Source organism: Chinchilla lanigera, unplaced genomic scaffold (genome assembly GCF_000276665.1).
Source record: "Chinchilla lanigera isolate Chin_1 unplaced genomic scaffold, ChiLan1.0 scaffold00026, whole genome shotgun sequence".
In the NCBI taxonomy this organism is placed as follows: Eukaryota; Metazoa; Chordata; class Mammalia; order Rodentia; family Chinchillidae; genus Chinchilla; species Chinchilla lanigera.
This window is the reverse complement of record NW_004955427.1, coordinates 23,362,098-23,375,684: the sequence shown is the minus strand read 5'-3', so window position 1 is coordinate 23,375,684 and position 13,587 is coordinate 23,362,098. Positions and strand designations below refer to the sequence as shown.

At 41.6% G+C, this 13,587-nt stretch overlaps 1 protein-coding gene across 10 annotated transcripts in view; it reads right to left on the bottom strand.

The window, feature by feature from the left end:
* Window positions 1–13,587, bottom strand: part of Kalrn (kalirin, RhoGEF kinase) — a 638,378-nt gene that overhangs the window by 447,444 nt on the left and 177,347 nt on the right. The window lies entirely within an intron of this gene.

Sequence of the window (13,587 nt, the reverse complement as noted above, 5' to 3'; positions counted from 1 at the left end):
TCCCACATACAGAGCTCCATGCCCTAAATACAACACCCACAGGCCTGCTGCTGTTGAGCAACTTGAAGAAAGAGGACTTTTAGAAATGGATTTATGTTCCTCTGGTGCCTAGCACAGTGTCTGATACACAGTAACTACTCAGGAAATATCTGCTGAATTGGCTCATTGATATCGACACAGACTACAATGCTCTAACTGATTCTTCTTGACTTCCTTCTAAGTAGCAATGGGACTATTCGCCTTCATTTTACAAAATGTAAAGTAAACCACAATAGTCTCACACCTGGAAACAAAGGCCATGGCAGCTAGACATGGTGGCACATGCTTGTAATTCTAGCACTCAGGAGGCTGAGGCAGGAGGATTGCCATGAGTTAGAAGCCAGCCTGGGCTCCATAGTGAATTCAAGCCCAGCCTGAACTACATAGTAAGACCCTGTCTCAAAAAACCAAACCAAACAAAAAAAATCCACAAAGGCCTTGGCAGTACCCCTCTATATCCTTCCTCCTCCTCCCTCACAATGTTATCATTCTCAGTTTACAATAGACAGGAGGTGGGGAGACACAAATGAAGGCAATGCACTCACCTTGGCTCATTCTCTGCCTAAGTCTTACTTCTTTGTTGGAAAGTTCTTTCTAGGGTCTAGCTGAGCTCCTATTAGGGGACAGCAGGAGAGACCTAGAGCTCACAAAAAATGAGGAAAAAAAGGATATTCCTGGAGAAACAGTAGCCTCAGGAGGCAAAGGACAATCCCACCAGGTGTGAGGTGTGTGGGAAGGAAGGACCCAGTTTCCACACATGTACAAAACCCCCCGCTAGTCCACTGTATCCCTGTTACTTAACCCATAACCCACAGGACTCTTAGGGAGAACCACCTACACCAATACACTCTGAGCTGCATTTGAGATTTCTGTTGTGGATCACCACTAGGGACATGGCAGAAGCCAAGCAGTTCTATGTCAGCTCAGTTCAACAGAACCAGGGATCATAGAAACCCACCTCTGGTGCCTCTGTCCACTTGGCTTTTCCCTTGGTATTCAAATCTAACAATTTACAGAGGAGAGTAACATGCTAGGTAGAACACCACTACTCAATACCTCAACCTCTAGACATTTACTCTCTCAAGAGACCCACCTGGCATTTTTGGCAACAACTCAGGATAAAGACCACCGGCCTAGGGATAAGAAGTGAGGCCCTGGCACACTCAACCAAGGAGAAAGAGACAGATGTTCCCATCATGTTAGGGTCTATGGTAGCTGACCCAAAACACTTTCTAGGTATCTTTCACAATTTCATCTATTCTTTTTTAATGTTTCACTAAATGAAGGCAACACGCCTTCTTTTAGGTATTTGCTTCTCTCTACAAGTTGACATGGTATCCAGTGCTGGAGTAACTAACTACAAGTCTCACTAGACAACAGAAGAAAGAAATAACCCTGTAGAAAAGAAAATCTCTACTCAGAGATTATAGCATTGTTTTGTACATTCTAGCCTTATTTTAAACAGATATTTATGCTCCAACCTTATCTTCCACATACAGCACTAATAAAAACTCACTAATAGAGATCAATTATGATCAATATTATTACAGAATTTATAAACAGATATAAAGGGAGTTTTTGTTGTTGTTTTTGATTTTTGTGTGTTTTTCATCCTAATGCAGCAAGGAGACACTTTTGCTTCCAGGCAAGGAAGCTTCTTTGGCCTTACCAACCAGAGACTACCTAACATGGGAGCTGCCTTGGTAAAATAATGCTTCTGACTGAAAACAGTGTTCATCAGTTTTAAAACATTCTCCCTCACATCATTATGCACATTTAATTTGTATAGAAAAAAATTTTAACAAAAGAAGTTAAACACAGTCATGTCTTTTTCTAGATTATTCATAAATTCAAACTAAGCAAGTCCCAAACTAATAAGATTTTACTGCATAACAAGAATTCATATGACCCTCTTCTCCCATAAACTCCTGTCCATTTTTCCTACTGCTCTTCCTCTCTTCCCCTACCATGTATACAAGAAGGCCCAAATTCCAAATATTTCTAGACCTTAAGGAAGAGTTTTCAATTTGCTATAAAGTAAGTAGAAGGATCCCCATCCTATCTCTTCCCCATCCCCACCTGTACAGAGGGAAACAGAGCTTCCAAATTCATCTCTTATACCCATTCACTGTCTTCCACATCTTCTTCTCAAACAAGGACCCAGGACCTGAGGGACAGCATGTAACTTGTCCATGCAGCTGGTGATCATGAGCGCCAGTAAATGTCAATGTCTTGGATTGTACTACTCTGAGGTTCCAGAGCTTCTACTTTCCAGTCGATAATCTTCCTTCACTCAGTTCAGACCACTGCTGGGCTATCTGCCTGGGTGTGCGCCCACCATAACAAAACCAAAGGTTCAGATTTACAAAATCCATAACTAGGGAATAATCATCTCCAACAGCAGCAATAAGATTTTTCATGTTATAAAAGGGTTGTTCCAGGGTCTCTTTAAATAAAAGTTCCCTTAGTGGTTTAAATTAGTTTTTCAATTGCCAAAAATTGAATTACAAATAACTTTTCTGTAACACATGTATTATGTAAAGCCAAGAAGAGCTAAACTAATTAGCCTAGCAGCTCAGAAACTGGTGACCTTGCATATAAAACCTATTTGCACTGGCTGAAGATCCTATGTATCAATTCCCTCAGGGCTCTTGAGAAACCAGCTGTTAGAATATATAATAAAGGGTAAGTTCATTGAATGCTAACTCAAACAAGACCAGTGAAATAACAGCATGTTTTCACCATCAGGTCCATGTCTTCATGGATTCATCGCAAATATTCAATAAATATTTGATGAAAGAATAAATGACTGAATGAAAGTCAACCTTTCCTAAAGCTACTCACACAAGGTCAGTGGCTTCACCTGTCACACTAGGCATTGGTGATCTGAGTAGATAATCTCCTGGGTATCATCAGCTCTAATACTCTGAGAAGTTTTGAACCCTTTGCTCATAATTTACTGCCCTTTAAGATCCTCAGATTATCTGATCAATATGCTTGAAAGGAAATATTCGGAGCACATGCCCAACAGGACTCAGTATGCCTTGGGAGAAGATAAAACAACTCTTTCCTTGCTTCATGACCTATTCTTTTCTTGGAATCTGTTTGGGGATCAAGATGTTTTGGGCAAGTCACCTCATTTTGCAGGTAGCCCAATTGCAAAAAGGGGAGAAGAGTGAAAGAAGAACTCCTGTGAGGCAGACACACCTTGAAGGAGGCAGACTTACACTGCATCTGCTATTTGTGAAACAAGATACACTTGCTAGCATCACGTCTTACTTTCTCATCCCTGAGACACAATACCTGCCATGCACAAATTAAAGGAGAAAAGGTTAATTTTGGCTCACATTGTTTAGAGGGTTCAGTCCCAACATTACATTTAGCTGTAAACTCATCAGTGGGCAAAGCCACTGATGAGTATCATGCCCTCTCCATCCAATCACCTCCCAGAAGCCCCACCTATGAGTACATAACACCCGAAGAGAACTAGACCAGTGGCAGTAAACCTATGGTATGTGTGCCACAGGGGCATTTTTTGCTATCATTGAAAGCTCTAAAAGGTTCACTATCACTGCACTAGACCAATAGTAGATCAGCATTCTCCTTTTAAAAAACCTGTTGAAACAGTAGGCTCTCTGCAACTTTGAAAGACGCCTCAAGAAGAAATAAAAGCCCCTAGTGCCTTGTTCTTACTGTTGGAGAAAACAAAATAAGCAGGCACCCTCATGGACCTGACCCAATGTGGGTGTTGTGCTTCCATTTAAGGACAAAGACAGGCTTCGTTGGCTTCAGCGCTAATCCCACCCCATTCATGTCCCACTGCTGTCAGAATTACAAGCCTGCTGTTCTGTTAATTAGCAAAGTTGAAATGCTGTGCATCTATTAAGGAAATAAAAATTACCACTGCCATCTCGCTAAGATCCTTCAGCATGGGTCCCTTCTGCTCCTTCTTGCCCCAAATGCATTATGTTCACATTGCTGCTGCCTGTTCCTCCTCACATTTTTTCTCATCATCATTTCCCATGTTGGACAATGCCAATTAGCCCTGCTTTGACTCCTAGCCCACACGTGTAGCCCCATGTGGGTGAGAATGGCAGGACTGACCCTTTTGCCAGGGGCTCTGTCTGTGCTTTTGAGGGGCTGGAAAAGTGATGAATCCCCCAGGTGACAGGGTGCCTGTGCCCCATGCTAACCTCCTTCAGTAGCAATCCTGATTTTGGCAAAGAAACAACTGAGTGAGCATTTATTGAGCATTTGTATTTCCTTTTGGTTCCCAGTAACACCCCTTAAATTTGTACTTACATAAAAGTGGCTGCTTAAGTTTTCTAATCTTGCTTTAAGTGGGCCTAAACCCTGTTTTGCCAATGGTAAAGATGGCAAATTTCCCATGCTCTTGTCTTCTCTCCATCTCTATAGTGTCCAAAATCAGAGCCTCCCTGCATTCTGTTCAGGTGTGGTCCTGTCTGTCATAACAGCTCATTGTCCTATTTACATACCTGTCTATCCTGCTCAGTTGCCCCTTGAAGAGTAGAATCCATTGCTTATTTGATTTAGTATGTTATCACCAAAGCCTAACATAAGACCTAGCACATAATAAGTGGTCAATAAAGAATTATTGAAAGAATGGCCCTGGGGACACAAAAATGCCCAAATTAAACCCAAGTCAAGGTTGGCCAGATGAGTTCTTGGAAAAATTAAAGCACATCAATCGGTGGATCTGCCACCTTCAAAGGTGCTGCCTAAAAGAAAATCCTGAAGCCTCACTAGTCAAAGTAATAAGCATTAACTACCATGTTGGTATAGGACTTTGTTAGAAATACCGAATCTCAGATCTTATCTCAGATCCACAGAATCAGAATGAACCTTTACAAAAGAAAGGGACAGAGACTTGAGACTCCTTTACTATGTTCTAAACAGAGCCTTAGAAATTAGCAAAATTGGCTCTAATGCTGCCCAGCATCCTCCTGCTCTGCCATGGGAAGACCCCTCACCACTGCCCAGGGACTGTGGAGATTCAACTGCTACTCTATAACCCATCACTCATACTCAGTACCAGAATAAAAAGGCTGCCCAGGAGAGAGACAATATCCCCGCTCCGGGGCACTGAGACAAGATTATGTCTCATTTTTGTAAGCAGGAACGTTTATAAATCATGCTTGTGCAAGCCGCTTAGAATTTTGTTACCTTAAACTACTCTTTCATGTATCAGATATTTTAATTTTACAAGAAATCTTTATTCCTACCCTCTAAACTCTGCCACTCTAACTATTCTCAGCACTATAAGTAATGTCATTTATCATAATTCCAAACCAAGATGCCATCTCTGAGATGGCCCTGGAGGATAGAGGAGCTACTTTATCTCTCTTATCCTGTTTTCCCACCTACAGATGCAAAGTCCTGAACACTGGGCAATACTAGACAAGAAACAGAGAAAGGTGAGTGCCCCACCATGCGGAGCCCCATCTCTAATGGGCACACAGTACTCACCTCATGAAATTCCCTTGGAGGGTAGATCCAATCTCTGCCCTCTGTGAGTTTCCAGTCCAATAAAACATCCAGTGCCCATTTTCCCTGACCACTGAAGCTTCTTAAGTTTCCAGACTCTAGTTAAAAGGCAAGATTCTGATAAAGACCTTCCCACCCTGCCCCAAACCAGGCCCCTGTATCATAGTGTTATAATTATTGATGCCATCATCCACCCAGGGTCCCAAACAGAAACCTGGGAGCATTCTAGATGCCTCCCCGTCCTTATGACATTCATCAGCTCAGCCACTTGATTTTGTTGATTCTATTTCCTAAATCTCTCTCTGATCCATTAAGCTCTCTCTGCAGTTTCCCTGACCTCCCACTGAGTTCAGCTGTCCCCAGTTGTACCTTCTCTCTCTTGAATGACATCCACGTGTTTACATTTTACTCCCTGTTAACTGATTCAGATGCCTAAAGGTAAGGACCATGTCATAGTAATTGTTCTACCCCCAAACCTAGCACAGTGCCTGTCACACAAAAGGGGTTTAAGAAATAGTGACCTAAAACTGAACACATACTGGTACTAAGAAAACAGAGAGTATGAGTGGTGAGCTGGAGGTATTTGCTAGCACAGACTCCCTGGAGGAGATGATCTTTGCACAAAGTTTTGAATCAGGTAAGAGCCAAAGAATGGTGGAAAAGAGCACATGCCAAGAGAAGAGGGGACCAAAAAACTGTTTGCTCCCTATTCTACTTAGGAAATAGAACAGGGAGAATTTATTGGCTGAACAGAAAAGTAGAATGGATGGGGACAAAAAGAAAGGTGTGGAGGTGGTGGGCGGCTCTGTGATCTAATTCCTGGGAAGCAACAGCAAAGAGGTTCTGGAGACACAGAGAGCTGGGGCTGTGCTGCAGCAAAGGAAAGACCTGGGTGGGATCTGGCAGGCCCCAGAGGAAGGCTGTGGCTCAGAATAGGGCCAGGCATAACACATTCTGACGCCAACCTCCAGATTACATCCCATTTCATGTTTGAGGACAAAGGGAGATTGGGACTTTGGCTTCTCCTGAGGCTGGTGTTGGAATTTGGGGTCAGGAGCACTAGAATTTTGTCTCTTTTGATATCCCTAAGTCCCAAGAGAAGGAAGGAGGATGTGCGTCTGTGAGCCAGCTATGCTGGTAGTAAACCGGTAATCTGTGTAAGATCTGACAAGAATCCAATATGGGATTGATCATAAAAGAAAGTGACTTTAGGGCAGGGTCCTCTCTGTGTAGGGAATAGGTGGGCAAAGCCCTTCAGAGAAGACACTGTAACTGGAGTTGGTAGGGAAGCTAACAGTGAGTAAAAATGAGATCTTCATTCCCCTCATCTTCCCTTCTCTCAACCCTACCTTTCCCACATTGACATAAGAGGAAAGAGCAGGCAAAAATGGGAGAAAGAAAAGGGGGTGAGAGAAAGAGATAAAAAGCTGAAGACACACACACACACACACACACACACACATATGTGTGTGTGTGTGTGCTTGTGTGTAGGAATGGAAGTGCATGTTCTTGTTTCCTCTCTACAGATGCTAATGAGCTATTGAGGAAACTGCCTGTTGGAAAACTCCTCCAGCAACTATAAATATGTTCCTTGGAGCACTCCTTAAAACAACTACTGCCAATGCAGGAAGTATGTGCTGAAAGGAAGAAATAAATCTGGTAGAGAGAGGGACTGGGAAGCTTTAAATCAGCAACAGAACATAGCACAGACCATGTGTCTCTCCTTAACCCAAGAGTCACCCACCTACAGTGAGGCCCACTCCACAGGCCATCATCACTGCCTCATCACTGCCACTCACCAATATCAAACGGCCTAGTGGTACCCTCTTTCTCTTGTTGGCAGGTGTACAGGAGGGATGGTATGAGAGAGATCTCCTTCCTGGCCATGAGACTGCTGAACAAAGGACATTTCAAAGCCTTTGCTAATCTGATTTCAGTACAAATGGGTAGAGGAAAAAAAAAAAGGACTCCTTTTCTGGCAATTGCTAATTACAGAGCATTTCTAAGCAAAATGACCAGGTCTCATGCAAAGTAAGGCCACTTGAGATGATAATGGGGTATGGCTAGTTTCTACTTCTTGCAAGAGAGAAGCAATATCTACTTTCCCTTAACTCTAACATGCATTTGAAATTCATTCCTTGCGAAGAACGTTTTCCACCTTGCCCTGAAGTGAACTGTGTGTCTTTCATGGGAGCCTTCCCTAACTGCTCCACCACCACCCAGGCTGGGCTTGATCTTCCTTCTGTGCATAGCATGCAACATGATCTTCATTGTTCTTTGCCTCCCCTGGCTTCTTCACTGGATGCTAAGCTCCTGAAGGGAAGCACGGACTGGGTGTTTATTCTGGTATCACCAGTGGCTGGTACACAGCTGGTACTTAATGAGTAACCTAGGGACTAAATCTTTCACATTCACAGGGCTATGGTGTCTTCACCCCAAAGGTACTTAATAACTGCTGTGCCTCTTCCTCCCCTGGGCCCTTCTTGTGCCTATTTCTACCTCCATCTTCACCTTTTTTCCTTCTTTCCTGAGTCCACATGAATTCAACTGTAACCCATTTCATTATTCACTCTCTAAAGTCTTATTAGATATAAAGCCCTGGCTAATGGGCTACTTTTTGAAGAGCAGAAATTTATAATAGTTGTCACTGTTAAATTAGCTCTATTAAAGATCACTACTAATTAGCACTTTAAATATGTGGGGAACACCTCTCTAGGCCTAGCTAATGAGCAAATCATTTCTGTTTATTCTTCACAAGGTTTAATGTTAGCTCAAGTGGAGACCTCAGCTGCAATACACATAGGCTAATTCATTCTCCCTCCCTCTCCAAAAAAGTTGACACCACTGAGTGTAATGCAGACACCAGAAAACGGCCACAAGAGAAGTACTTATATCCACTCACTGCTTTTTAAAAAACTGATTCTTCTCTAACTGACCAGATTAAAGTGTCTATACTTAACAGGTGGTGTTGATGTTGGTGGAAAATTGTATTTTTTCTTCAACTGAGCATTCCTCTTAATTGGATCTTCACAATTAATTCTAAACACTGCTCTATCAGTGATGAATATGAGTTAACTTTTAAACATTAGCAGTTTGCTATTATACTACATTTAGAGAGAGTAACAGTAGGAAGAGGCAAAAGGTGTGTACAGTGGAAGTTCAGGTGTTCAAAAAATTCACTGCTTGAGACCCTACCCTCTGTTCCTGTCTTCCTGTTGCATGAATAGCAACAGAACTTAATTTAATCAGGACATAAAAACTTTAGCTAAAGATAAAATTGATGATTTAGAAAGCAAGCTTTGGGCTCTGTCATTGTAGAAGACACTCTGGCAGGTATCTAAACTTGCAATGCCCCACCCACCACACCACCCATCTAATACTTTTTCCTTTTCCCATTCTTCTTCTGTGTCCTGAAATTCAGATATGGATATTCATAAAAACTCCTGGAAACATGTGACTACATGGTTCAAGGCAAAAGGCCAGGATGGGCAGCTTGTTGTGCCATCCCTACTCCCAGCCTCTGCTTCCACTGCTTCTGATTCCCAAACTGTGCCATTCCTGCTTCTGTAGCTACTATGGTCATCAGTAGAAGAAATGCCACAGGACATACCAAGCACAGACTGGACACATGTTAACCACAGACATAAAACAACGAGGGCCAAAGTATCAGTCAAGTTTGCAAAATCGCGGTGCAACTGGCAGGTGAAAAGGACACACCCAGAGGTCATATTACTGAAGGAACTTCTGCAAACTAAACCACCTTCTCTCTAACCAGTCGGCATGTGTATGTAGCTGTCCTTGGTACTGAACTAGTGTTTCTACTCAGTGCTCTCCAGGCTTTCCTGATATGTGAACCAAATGAGAAAGAAGTAGAGAACAAACAGGCATTAAGATAGATCAAGGAGATAAGCAAATATGAAAAAATATTGGAAGGACATAGACACGGATGAATTACTGGAGAAAATAAAAATGATTTGGTCTGTACTGTTTTCAAGTGACTGCAACAATTACTCATAAATACTCAGCTCCCATGGCAATGGGATGGATGAATCCTATATGTCCCTTAACCCATGAATAGGTTTCTGGATAAACTGGCTAACTATATGTGAGTTGAATGAGAGGTCCACGTAAAGATTCCCAAAGTGTTAAGCAATTTTTGACCCTGCTTAACTTATTGTATTGGGCATCTAAACATGTAATAAATACAATAACTGCCTATATATATATCATATATACATACCTCATATATCTCATATTTATCATATATATCACATATATATGACAGGAAAAGAAAAAATTGTGTAAATAATTTAATATATATCAGGAATATATGTATTTATGCATATATATATACACAAACATATATATCAGGAAAAGAAAAAATTGTGTAAATATTTTAATACTAAATTTACTGAGACATCATGAGATTAATATGTTTCCTTTGACCTCTCCAATTGCAAGAGGTGTTCAAAATGGTGGCTATTAGCTTCCAGGCATTTATTAGTATAGCAAACTGCTGCAGTGTATATTTACTGAGAATCTATGTGCCAAAGTTCTAATCACTGTGTATATGAAACACCCAAGTAATGTAGAGATGGTTATCATAAGGGGCTTTGAGTTTAGGGAGACAGTCAGATATATCAACATATAATTTCAGTAAAATATGAGAAACTCAATATAGAGGTACACCTGGTGACAAAAATTCAGAAAATTCCAAGAGATAATAAAACTCCAGCTTAAGAGTGTCTAAAAAGTGAAACAGCTATAATGGAAAAAGAGGCAAAGGGTGGTGGGACTATCAGCAAAGTCCTGGATTGGAGAGGATAGTGGTGGACACTAAGGTGTGTTGAAGAGGAGGATACCCAAGGCACAGTCATTCTTCCTATAATCTAGATCCTCTACAGAGTAACAGAAATGAGCTTATGTTTGCCAGGGTTACACATAAAATTTTCCCCCGTGAGCCTAGAATAATAAAAACCCAGCATAAGGTGGGATGTTGCTAATGTCAGGAGAGAGTTTGACCTGTGATGCCTGCCATTTCTTTTTCTGGTTGCTTGGTTTTTTGTTTTGTTCTTTTCTGGTGGGGGCACTTTTTGAGACAGGGTCTTGCTATGCAGTTCAGGTTGGCCTTGAGCTCACTTTGTAGCCCAGACTGGTCTCAAACTTGCAATGAGTGCTGGGATTACAGGCATGCACCACCACACCCAGCTCAGCCTGCCATTTCTTTAGAACACAGCACAACAATGTCAAGTGCTAAACAGGAAACCAGTGACTAGGAATATCTCATGAAGCTAATCCTCCAAAATTATGGAAAAGAATATAGACCTGGAAGATATATGCAAAAGGCACCCTAGGTAACCCTCAAACTAAAGTTATATGTTCCCAGAGTACCTAGTAGCCTGAGATAGTCTTCCTAATATTGCCTTCAAAATGTATGATGTGTTGTAGGTCCAGGAATCTCACAAGATTGTATGTAAATCATTGCACATATGTCCATGTATGTCATTTTTCTGACAATCTGTGTAAATCTTGTTTTCATGAGATTTTCAAAGGGATCTATGCCTCCCCAAATCATTCAGAACACTGGTCTAAGGCACAGTCAAAACAAGGGCCACAGCCTATTTTGGATTCTAACCACTAGATCCTATAGCTGCCCTTGCCACCATCATAGGCCACTTTCTGGCCTTTCTATTTCAGCTGGGACTGAAGTCTGGTTTGGTGGGCAGAGAAAGGACAATTAAATGGTTTTGATGTCTTAGGCTGGATGACAGGAAGCCAAGGTCCATGATAGGAGGTGAAGGCTGCGTGTAGGATCCTATACCCTAAGGATAGTCTTATCAGAGATAGGTCTTGCTCATCATAGAGTTACTGAGGGCCAGAAAAACAGGTTGAACATGAAATGAGCATTACAGACATCTCAGCAGTGCCTTTTCTTGAAAACTTCCAAAACTCAAGAAAGCCTGCTAGCAGAAGGATGACAATTTAACCCAAGGTCTCTCCTGGATTCATGGCTCTAGGTCATGGGTAAAGCCAACAAGAGGTAGGGAAGTCTGCAAATTTATTTAACAGGATCTCCTGAAACCTGAATCATAGCAGGCCAAAAAGGGGGGTCTTGAGTGTTCTTAGTCAGTGTCCATGGCTGGGCATGACTGGCCACTGTTGGATCCAAAAGACATCTTCCTAAGATGGCAGGTTCTCCCAGAGAAGGCATATTCTTTTTTTTTTTTAAGAAACAGGGTCTCACTCTGTAGTGCAGGCTGGCCGTAAATTCACTATGTATCCCAAGCTGGCCTCGCACTAATGGCAATCCTTCTGCCTCAGCCTCCCAAATGCTAGGATTATAGGCATGTGCCACCACATCCAACTAGAGAAGGCATGTTCTAAGAGACATCTCCTAACCCTAAGTCAGGCATAGGCTTTGGATCTGGACAGAAATGTGTGTGACTCCCAGTTCCAGCACTCAGTGGACATCTCTCTCAGTCTCTCTGAGACTCTTTCTTTATCTGAGATGACAATACCCATTTCACAGGTATTCATCACACATTGTGATGATTAAGGGCAAAATAAAATGTATTTGTAGGTACCAGACACAAAGCTAATGCTAAGAAAGCATAATGCATAATGCGCCTTTTCTTTTCCTTATTCATCTTGACATCAACATAGGGCTTGGCATATACTAAGTGTTCAATATAATGATCGATTATGTGACTGAGTGAACAAATGAATGAGAGTGAATAGAGTAAACTCAGATGATTGCAGCTAAAACCTGCCTCCTGACCTTCCCATTAACACCTGTAACCCACACTGCTCCACTCATCCATGTGGTTCTTTCGAATATTTATTGTTTTTCTCTGCTACTCAATATGGGAATTTTGGTGAGCATTCCAAGCACTCCTGCTCACCTAAGTGGCGATCCTCAGAGGTAAAGGAAAAGTCTCTAATCAATGCTCAAAAGACTGAATACTTGCCTTTCCTCCTTTGTCCAGAGGAACATGTTTCAAAGCCATCCCTTCCATACTAGTTTTTACATGCTGGTTCTATTAGTTAGTAAAACTTGTCCCTTCTTTCTCAACTTCTGTCCCTCACTGTCCCTATGAATCTGTATTCCACAAAGATGTATAGGTCCAGGTGGTATTTCTGAGAAGCAAGACTTGATAGCAGGACCACCATCTAGACGACACAGCTCAACATTTATCTGTTGACAAACTTCAGAGTCCCACTGAGAGGGCACAGCTGCTTACAGGGAGAAAAAATGAAAGGTCTAAGGCAATTCTGTGCCCTGTGGGTCTTTTCCTTTGTTGACTTTGAACCATCAGGCTGTTATGAATGAGAGGTTCCTAGAGAAAAAAAGCAAGAGAGGTTAAATTGCCCTTCACACCTAGAACTAGGAATAGGGGCATAAGAAAATGAGGGACACAAATGCAGGTGAGTCAGGACCAAAGGCCCATCTGCTATATGAAGAACAAATGTCCCTGGTTGCTAAGATTCTTTGTTTCATGCTCTCTAAAATGAGTGTTCTCATTTTCTCCTGTAAGACATACAAGAAACTGGCATACCTGATCTTTTTTCAGTTCTTTTCTCACTTCCTAAAAAGGAAGAGCCCTTATGATGATCAGGAAACCAAGAGATCGCTTTGTCTATGGTGAATGTACACATGAGATCAGAACACAGATTTACATGCTAAGACCAGAATATCGTGACATTGGGGATTTAGGATATGTATCACAACTTTTAATGCTACTAAAAAACCAAAAACTATTCAACTTCAGGGTATTGGTTAAATAAACCATGATATGTCATTCAAAAAAGCTATTAAGTATAACACTAAGATGAGTATAGTGGTACATGTCTGCGATCCTAACATTCTAGGAGGCTGACACTTAGGAGGATCACAGGTTTGAGCACAGCCTGGACAAATTAGAAACTTAGTAAAATTCTGTCTCAAAATAAAAAATAAAGAGGACAGTGGCTGGAGACACAGCTCTAGTGCAAAGGTCCTGGTTCAATCTCTCCAGTACTGCAAACAATAATAATTATTATTAA